Source organism: Bubalus bubalis, chromosome 10, assembly GCF_019923935.1.
Source record: "Bubalus bubalis isolate 160015118507 breed Murrah chromosome 10, NDDB_SH_1, whole genome shotgun sequence".
Lineage (NCBI taxonomy): Eukaryota > Metazoa > Chordata > Mammalia > Artiodactyla > Bovidae > Bubalus > Bubalus bubalis.
In genome coordinates, this window is record NC_059166.1 from 67405896 (window position 1) to 67416001 (window position 10106).

The window sequence follows — 10106 nt, forward strand, 5'->3', positions numbered from 1 at the left end:
GTGTAGTTTCTGCTCTACTTGTACTACATTATTATAGACTAGTTCTATTGTCTTGGTGGACAATAGAGGGTTTTATTTCAACATTATATACAGAATGCCTGTATGGCCTCTTTCTTCCCTCCCCCAGATGCAGGAAGATATTTAGTATCAGATTTCTGAAGGAGCCATGTCAAAATGAGGAGTATAAACATTTCCTTTTTTTTTCTTCTTCCCCCATGTCAGCTTTCAAAGTCCAGTAATTCTGTCATTTGGGATAAAAGTCATAGCACAGTAGAATACAAGCTTAATGGGCAACTCTGTACAAATAAAAATGAACAATAAAATAAAACCTTAAAAGGATGAGATCTATTTCAAACAGTGAAGGATAGATCTTTAAGTAGTTTAAGGAAAAGATAGTTTAAGCATAAATACTCAGAAAATTCCACTTTTGGGTAAAATCTCTCCTTTTCCTTCTCTCTCCCTGTTCCTACTTCATCATATACATATGCAAAATCAGAACTTTTATATACCCAGTATGTATTTATATACACAAATACACAATGTATAACCAGTGTATTTCTATAGTAATTGGTTCATTTAAATCATTGCTTCCTAGTGTAATTTACTGGGATGTATATTCAGTAATGCTTTCAAAATTTGCATTCAACTACAGCTTATGTTCTATCTGATTTCATGATTGTCTTCTCCCATTGATGAGTCAAGGATAATCCCTACATAGCCTAGTCCCATGTAGGCAGCTAGTCGACTGGAACCTACTCAGTGCAATGTCAAGTATTAACAAGCCTTTTTTTGGTGTGTAAATTTGACTAAGAAGATAAAAATTATTCCAGAGGACTGAAGACAACAATCCAATGTCATTGTCCTAAACATCCTAAATTATTCATGCCAGCCTTAGCAATTAAGGACAGTTCCTTGTTAGAAGACAGATCCCAATCCTCCATATATGCTGCTGCTGCTAAGTCACTTCAGTCGTGTCCGACTCTGTGTGACCCCATAGACGTCAACCCACCAGGCTCTCCTGCCCCTGGGATTCTCCAGGCAAGAACACTGGAGTGGGTTGCCATTTCCTTCTCCAATGCATGAAAGTGAAAAAGTGAAAGTGAAGTCGCTCAGTTGTGTCCAACTCTTAGCGACCCCATGGACTGCAGCCTACCAGGCTCCTCCATCCATGGGATTTTCCAGGCAAGAGTGCTGGAGTGAGGTGCCATTGCCTTCTCCGGTCCTCCATATATACTTAACCTTAATTATCCCCCATTAGACATTTCATCAAAAATTTGACCTGCTCAAATTATTTCACTATTAACTAACTGCCACTTAAAGCCATCCTGATCTGTCTCATGCTAAAGAAAATTGGTTTAGTGGGAATATTGCCTTTGTGCCTCCCTGTATACTTAAAATTTCTGTGCTGTAGTTTCTCTATCTGCAAACAGAAATGCTTCATCAGTCTCAGAGTGATGGGGGAAGGTTGAACAGGGACTGTGCATAATGCGCCCGTGCTCTTGCAGAGCATGGAGAGTGGAAGGTTGCAAAAGGAAGCATATTGGATTTAAGATGATAATCACTACCTATCATTTGATTAAAGTTTTTTAAATCACTGAATTCGTTTCATAAGTAAATCATGGGCAAAATAAGTTGTACATTTTTTGAAGTCTTAGCAGAAACATAACTGATTTTATTGCTTTACTAATCAACACAAACTCAATTCCCCAGGGAAATAAAATAACAGTCTCACATTCCATATCTTCTCCTTTTATTCATATTGCTACTACCTCCTTTCCAACTCTTATCACATCACACCTTGAGTGTTACAATAATTTCCCAACTGACCTTCTTCCCTCCTGTGGTTCATCCTGCAAAATGCCCTTAATCATCCTTTTAAAGCACAGAGAAGTCACCAAGCTCCTACTTAAAATCTCACTCTCTCTTCACTGCCTAGAATTTAGACCAAACCACTTAGCCTTAATATCTGGCTCCCATCTATTCTTCCAGTTTCCAGCTCTATTACTCAAGGTTGAGCTCTAAATGCAACTTTTTAAAGACTCTTTTCTGATCACAGAATGCCCTTCTAGTGCCCATATTGTTACTTATACTGTGGCTTCTTAGCCCAGCACTTAGCCCAGACTACCAAAAGGAAGTCTACACACTTTATCTTGAAATGTTATTTCCGCTACAGCCAGAATACCTTCTATATCATATTTCTGGAGCATACAGTCTTCATCATGTATTCATATAGCCCTTCATCACTGCCAGGAATACTACCTGTGTAAGTATTAACCCTCCCACCAGACTGCAACCCAGAGGAGGGCAGAAGTCATATCTTGCATGGCACAATATCTGGAACAATGTCATGTTGAAAGAGAATGATGTTACTGATTGGGTGCTCGCTGAGTAACTGAATTAATAATATTGATAAAAATAGAGATTGAAGGAAAAAAACAAGAAGGACCATGATTTTTTTTAAAAGAATGGAAAATCATTCTGTCAATAAGATAACTAACACAGACTGTGAACAAATCATGCTATAAGCCATTTCTTATAAAAATTCCAAGGGGAAGATGATACCAGGACCAAATCCTCATATGTATCCTACTTGCATTAGGAATAAAATATTCTCAACCTAATACCATAGTTTTTGCCAGTCAGGGCAAATGAATCTTTACCATTAATGGATGCTCCAGTATTTCAGAAATGGACTGGTCATTTGCATCATTAAATGATGCTTGTAGTTAAAGCATAAATGAACCCACGGTCAATTCACAATGATGACTCAGTCTACAAGACAGTGCATGTCTAGATAATGCATTTCATTAACACTGTGCAGAAATACCGAGCTGGATGTCTGAAAGCGTTTGCAAAGATAATGTTTTCACTAGTTCTTAAATACCTTGAGGCAAGGGAAACCATAAAAGCTAATAAATAAGCGAGTGAAAGGTGGAAGGGAAATAATATCACAGACATTAGAAGGATTTTGAGTGATCTAATGAAATACTCTACCCTATATTTTTCTAAAATTGTTCTATGGGAAACGATTCACCAGAACGTATTTATATTATAAGACTTTTCCCCTCACACAATAAAAAGTAATTACTACACAATTAGATTGCTAGCTGTATGCCAATTTAAGGAAGTAACTTAAATATGGCATGCATACATTGTTCTTTTATATCAAAAATCCTGGCATTACATTACACTGATCTCAAATTTCTTGTCTTCCAAGTATGAAATGATAAACACATTCTGGATCTATGTTTGCTTTCTCATAAATGCCGTTTTCAGAAACATATAACATGGAACAACAGACTGGTTCCAAATAGGAAAAGGAGCACGTCAAGGCTGTATATTGTCACCATGCTTGTTTAACTTATATGCAGAGTACATCATGAGAAACGCTGGGCTGGAAGAAGCACAAGCTGGAATCAAGACTGCCGGGAGAAATATCAATAACCTCAGATATGCAGATGACACCACCCTTATGGCAGAAAGTGAAGAGGAACTAAAAAGCATCTTTATGAAAGTGAAAGAGGAGAGTGAAAAAGTTGGCTTAAAGCTCAACATTCAGAAAACGAAGATCATGGCATCCAGTGCCATCACTTCAGGGAAATAGATGGGGAAACAGTGAAAACAATGTCAGACTTTATTTTTTGGGGCTCCAAAATCACTGCAGATGGTGATTGCAGCCATGAAATTAAAAGATGTTTACTCCTTGGAAGGAAAGTTATGACCAATCTAGATAGCATATTAAAAAAGCAGAGACATTACTTTGCCAACAAAGGTCTGTCTAGTCAAGGCTATGGTTTTTCCAGCAGTCACGTATGGATGTGAGAGTTGGACTATAAAGAAAGCTGAGTGCCGAAGAATTGATACTTTTGAACTGTGGTGTTGGAGAAGACTCTTGAGAGTCCCTTGGCAAGGAGATCCAACCAGTCCATCCTAAAGGAGATCAGTCCTGGGTGTTCATTGGAAGGACTGATGTTGAAGCTGAAACTCCAGTCCTTTGGCCACCTCATGTGAAAAGCTGACTCATTTGAAAAGACCCTGATGCTGGGAAAGAGTGAGGGCAGGAGGAGAAGGGGACAAAGGAGGATGAGATGGTTGGATAGCATCACTGACACAATGGACATGGGTTTGGGTGGACTCTGGGAGTAGGTGATGGACAGGGAGGCCTGGCGTGCTGCAGTTCATGGGGTCACAAAGAGTTGGACACAACTGAGCAACTGAACTGAATTGATAACATGCCTTCATAGCCCAAGAAATGAAAATATTTTATAGGATAAGGCTGTTTTCTACCTAAATGTTTCAGATCATTTACACTGGGGAGTCCTGCTGACCACCTGTCTATTGGCTTCACTGACTTTGATGACTTAGATGTAAAAGGAAACGAGAAGCTGTCTGAGCAGTTTGATTTTAAGGAGTAATGCCAAAATTCCACCAAGGAAGCTTTCTGTCTGTCTTTCAAGTCTTTCCTCCTTTTACAATTTCAACTAACCCTCCCCTCCAAAAAGCAAACTTTCAAAGGTCTTATCAATTATTTGCAGATGGGTGCTAGTGGAGAATCTGAGAACGTAAGGCCTTGGAAAAGGAACAGGAGAGATGAGCAAGAGCCCTGAAGGTGGGGAAGGTTAAATGGATGCATGTAATTGAGGAGAATAGGGTATATAGAGAATTATCTTATAGAGAGCAAGACACTAATTTGAACCTTCTGACTTCTCAGTGGAGGTTATGGTCATTCTTGGATACAAGATCATGACCAAATGTATCATTTGAAAGTGGATGGAACTTCTGCCAAGAGGTGGTGACCTTAGGCTTTAAAGATAACACTCTTCCCGATAAAATCATAGTTGTAGACAGGAAGTCTTCCCTAGTGGCTTAGTGGTAAAAAATCCACCTGCAATGCAGGAAATGCAGGTTTGATCCCAGGGTCAGAAAGATCTTCTGGAGAAGGAAATGGCAACCCACTCCAGTATTCTTTGTCTGACAAATCCCAAAGACAGAGGAGCCTGGTGTACAGTTCATGGGGTCACAAAGAGTCGGACATGACTTAGCAGCTAAACAACAACAACAAAAGACAGCAAACTAAACTGTAGAAATACACTGAAGGAAGCACTGAAAAATTATTGGGAAGACCATGTAATTTATCATTCAAATGAGGATACAAAAAGGCCACCATTTCTAATTCTATCAGGATGACAGGCAAGCTATAATGTATGATTATCCTACTTACAACTCCATTTTTGCCCATGAGGGACTATTAATATCTTTCTGGTATTTTGGATAATTAATTTTCATCTTTAATTGTCCTTGAAAGTTGAATGATTGATTCCACAGCCACTATTGTCCTCAAACAGAATTTGCTTTCTAATTTCTCATCTAGTTTGCAACAATGTATTAGATGCTCAGTTAACTTAACAAACCCTTGGATGACAGGGGACCCTGGGATAAAGTGTGGCATGATTGTAAACGGTTAGATGCTTTTCCAATAAGAAGTCAATTCTTTCACACAGGATGGAGACTGCTCCTGGATGACTCTGAGATAGTAGGGATCTGGAAAGTAGACTGAAATCTTACAAGGGAAAAGGAAACCTTTTTAAGCATTGAAGGAAAATTCTGAGTAAGAGAGAATGAGGAAAAGTTCTTAACATCTTTGTTATGAAGGGAGTGAATGGCTCATTTATTTTACAAAGATACTCTATAGTTTTATTCCATGTCTCCACAAATGATATTGGATTGATTCTCCAATGCGAAGCTATGGCTCCCCTTCCCCTTCCCCGCCTTGAAAGTTAAGACTTTGTATGACTATCATCCTCAAGTTAAAACCTACATGGCTCATGGATAGGATCAGTCACTGGGAATAGACTCTGCATCATATGAAACAATTCTTTGGCCTGTTTTGATTTTGTTTTCTCCGCATAGGGAACAACCAAGATCACTGAGAAAGTTCTGAGGTTTAATCTCCTGAGCTAATTTTAACAACAACCAAAAAAGCAGTGCTGAGAATGGTGCATGGATTTCAATATAAAGACCTGAAAATGCTTTCAATTTTGTGCTATGGTTTTTGTCAAAAAAAAAAAAAAAAAAAGCAGAGGTTGCGTTTCAATGCAATCACATGCACAAACCAGGCCATGATTTTCCTAAATTGCACTTACTAAATGGAATTTACCAAAGCACAGACCCATTTTTTCCCCCCTGTGGGGCATACTATTTTAGTTCTCCAATGAAACTCAATTCCGTGCAGTTCAAGATTGAGCTAAAGCTATAATAAATCCACATTTAAATACCTCCATGTATTTATCAGGAGATTTTAAATTATTAGTTTCTATATACTCTATTTTAACAGACCAGGATATATATGCCCCTGGAAGTTAACCCCTTAGCTTTTTCACCTACTTATTCTCTGTTTATCAATTCACTTTGGTTGGAGACTTATTTATTACAATGCTATTGGCTGAGTAAAACATAAAATGGATAGATTTGTCGACAGTTTAGAACATAGAAAAGACTAACCACAACTTTCTCACATTTCTGCATCTCTCCCACCACCATCAAAGAATGTCAGTTTTGGTTGGGTTTTCTAAATGTGTTTTTCAAAAACTCTGAGTAAACTTAATTTTGAAATCTTTAAAATGCCAGCAGCAAGTGTTACCCTGTGCACTGGCCTTTAGCAGAGCAGCCTGAGTTGTCATGGTGAAATGGGTCAGCGCTGTTTGCCAGGCAACCCCGTGAAACTGCGAGCAGGTTGCTGGCCTAGTGGTGGCCACGCAGGCCAAAGCAGTCCCCGATCTATAGCTGAATCTAGGTCACCAGGATTCTTTGATGTTGCAGCTGTGGATGTGGGACCTCCATCTCCAGCAGGGTTCACAGAGCTCTCCTGCATGCCGGGGCTACCCTGCGGCTGTAATCACTGTCATTCTGCTGGGTCCCCTCCTTCTGCTGGCCATGTGTTATGCTCCACATTTAACTGAAAGTTCTTAGCCACGGGAGCCAGAAAACATTCTCCGTGCATGTGTGTGTGTGCGTGTGTGTGAGAGAGAGAGAGAGACAGAGACAGAGATCTTCCTCTGGAGCTTGCATGCTGAAATTGCCCCCATTTAAATGCATATTTCTGCAGAGTGAGCTAAATATTAATATCACATTTCTCTCTTAATATAAACACCAGCAGCAAGATTTGGCAGCTCATAAAAAGAGGAAGAACTTGGGCTTTTCTCCATACACAGCATGCGCTTTTTTTTTCCCTGGGTACCATTTAAGTTAACACCATGTCTACAGCGTGTCTGAAATAGCAGGAATTCAGTGAGATTGGAGGGGAGCTGAGAGAGCAGAGGCCTCAGCATCTCTGCACCCTTGACAGTTCATCAGAGCGCCTGTTGCTAGGAAAACTCTAAATTGTTCTTCCATGTTGGAGCTGTAAATTATACATTTGTGCCCATTTATTTGACATTCCCTTTGAAATATTCATTACCCTTTTCTGTTCTATTTAAAAGCAATGATCTGCCTTTTGAATACAGACAAGCAATCTTCCCCAGCATTTATATTTTAATGATTGCTTTTTTCTTTAGATGAGTTTCCCATTTTTGATACTTTTTTAAATTGAAGAGCAAGCATTTTTTAAATTGTTTGTTCAAATATGAATTAGGATTTCCAAATTGTCATGCTAACTGCCAAATGCACCCACCTACACATACATACATGCACATCCGCACACACCTAGTATGTCGCTTGCTACTACCTAACCTGCCCGGTATAAAAATCTTAAAACAAAGAACATTTTCTCAATTTAACTAAGGAGGAAGTAAATAGTATATATGCAAGCCAGAAAGATTTATAGTTATCCATCTTTTTAAAAAAATAAGTAAATAAATGAATGAATGGCAAAAGGAGATATGAAGCCCCAAATATCAAGCCACTGGAAAAGAAGGAGGCAATACCTGATGGGATGCAGGCCATGTAGAAGGATTAACCTTGACAAGAAAACATAACACTATGAAAGCAGAGAGGTAGGAACGGTAACACGAGGCCCTGAATTTTGTCCCCGCCCCCCTCCAAATTTGTGTGCTGAAGCTTTAACCCCTAGGACCTCAGAATGTGGCTGTCTTTGGAGAAAGGGCCTTTAATAAGGAAATTAAGGTTAAATGAGGTCATACGAGTGGACCCTAATTCAATCGGACAAGTGACCTTGTAAGAAGAGGGAGAGCCACTAGGTTTATGTAGAGAGAAAAGACCCTGCGAGGACCGAGGACACAGTGAGCAGATGACGATCTACACGCCAAGGGAGGGCCTCAGGGGAACTAAACCTGCCGGTATCTTGATCCTGAGCTTCTAGGGTCTAAAACTGTAAGAAAATCAATTTCTGTTGTTTAAGTCACCTAGTCTACGTTATCTTGTCATGGCAGCCCTAGCTTTCTCATGGTTACAAATGCAAATAAGTTTGGAAGGTGATGGACAGAAGCCAAGCAAAATTCTGCTTTACTTTGGCATCCAAGTAATGAAAACAGCTATCATTTCATCAGTGTTTGCTTTGTATCAGGCAGCGTGCTAAGTGCTTTCATGACCTGTTTCCCTGAATCCTCACTATAACACTGGGAGATAAACACTATCATTGCCATTACTTCACAGATGAGAAAGTATGTGTGTGTATACCCATGCCCATAGGAGATGAATAAACTAAAGATATTCAGAACCTCAAAGACAGTCACTGGTGGCCATTAAGATGTAGGTAGTCTCCTTCAACCCTGTGCTTAACCACCACACGATAGACACATCTCCAACCACATGCGCCTCCTCAGGTTCTTCAAGCAGAGAACACATACTCCTAATCCCTTCACATTCCATATCAGGAGATACATCTTCCCTGTTTTCTTCCAATTCAAAGCCCAAGTGAGATTCCAGCTACCAGCAGAATCCCCCTCATGCTCTCAACTCCGTCTGTATCCTGGAGCATAATATTCTATGTATCCTAAAGCACTACCTATATATTGCTGGGAATTATCTGCTGAGGATATGTCTTGTGCCCATATCTAGAAAAAAGGCTTTTGGAGATTAGTGGCTATATCATGGACGTCCTACCCAGCATTTACTACCAGTCTAGTCCATTGAGAGACTTAAGAAACATTATTTGACTGCAACTTCCAAAGATAAATTTCAGTACAGACACTGTAAATAAACTGAAATCTATGCAAACACCTCAATAATAATCTGGGATGTGTGATTCCAGCCGTGTTAAAGAGTTTGGACTGCCTTGACCCTTTGAGACTCTAAATGGATGTGGTGCCCAGGGATGGTGATACAAAGAAAAGTAGGGAGCAAACCAAGTGGCCCTCAGCTGAGCTCTAAACTGTCTTGCATCCCCTATTCAAGTATCCTCATGCTACCCTTGCACACTCATTTCTAACACTCAGTTTCTCAAGTAGACAATTTGCTCTGTAGACAAGGCAAAGTTTTAACCATGGAAGAACCTTGAGCAAGTTGATCTCTTTGAACCTCAGTTTTCTTATTTGCAAAGGGATGATAATAATGCTTATTTATTCAATGTATGTTAAGGCCCTGTTCTGTCACGTCTTCCTGTACCAAATTTAAAAACAACAACAGCAACAATCAGTTGTCACTAGTAATTAAATTTCTCTGCCTAGACATTAAAAAAGGGCTCCATTTTAAAAGATTTGATATTTGACATTCTGCTAAAGCCTTGCTGTTTACAAAGGGTTTTTGTGAGCCTTAACATTTGATCCTTGAAAAAAGTTCTACAAAACATCAAAGCAAGAAAATGTACCATCTTAATTTTAGAGAAGAAAATAAAAATCACTATAAGTCCCCTATAGAACTAGTTTTGTTGTTGTTTAGTTGCTAAACCATGTCTGACTCTTCGGGAACCCAAGGACTGTAGCCTGCCAGGCTCCTCTGTCCATGGGATTTTTCCAGGCAAGAATACTGGAGTAAGTTGCCATTTCCTTCTCCAGGGGATCTTCCCAACCCAGGGATTGAAGTTGCATCTTCTGCAAATTCAATACCCCTGAGCCACCTGGGAAGCCCATATAGAAATAATTGGTCAACTCAAAAATAAATAAATAAATAAATAAATAAATGTACTCAACTAGAAAGTCACATGCTCAGAC

The 10106-nt window shown here is 39.4% G+C and overlaps 1 long non-coding RNA gene across 3 annotated transcripts in view; it reads right to left on the minus strand.

Moving 5' to 3' along the window:
* Positions 1–10106, minus strand: part of LOC102400054 — a 286205-nt gene that overhangs the window by 182890 nt on the left and 93209 nt on the right. The gene's annotated exons all lie outside the window — the stretch shown is intronic.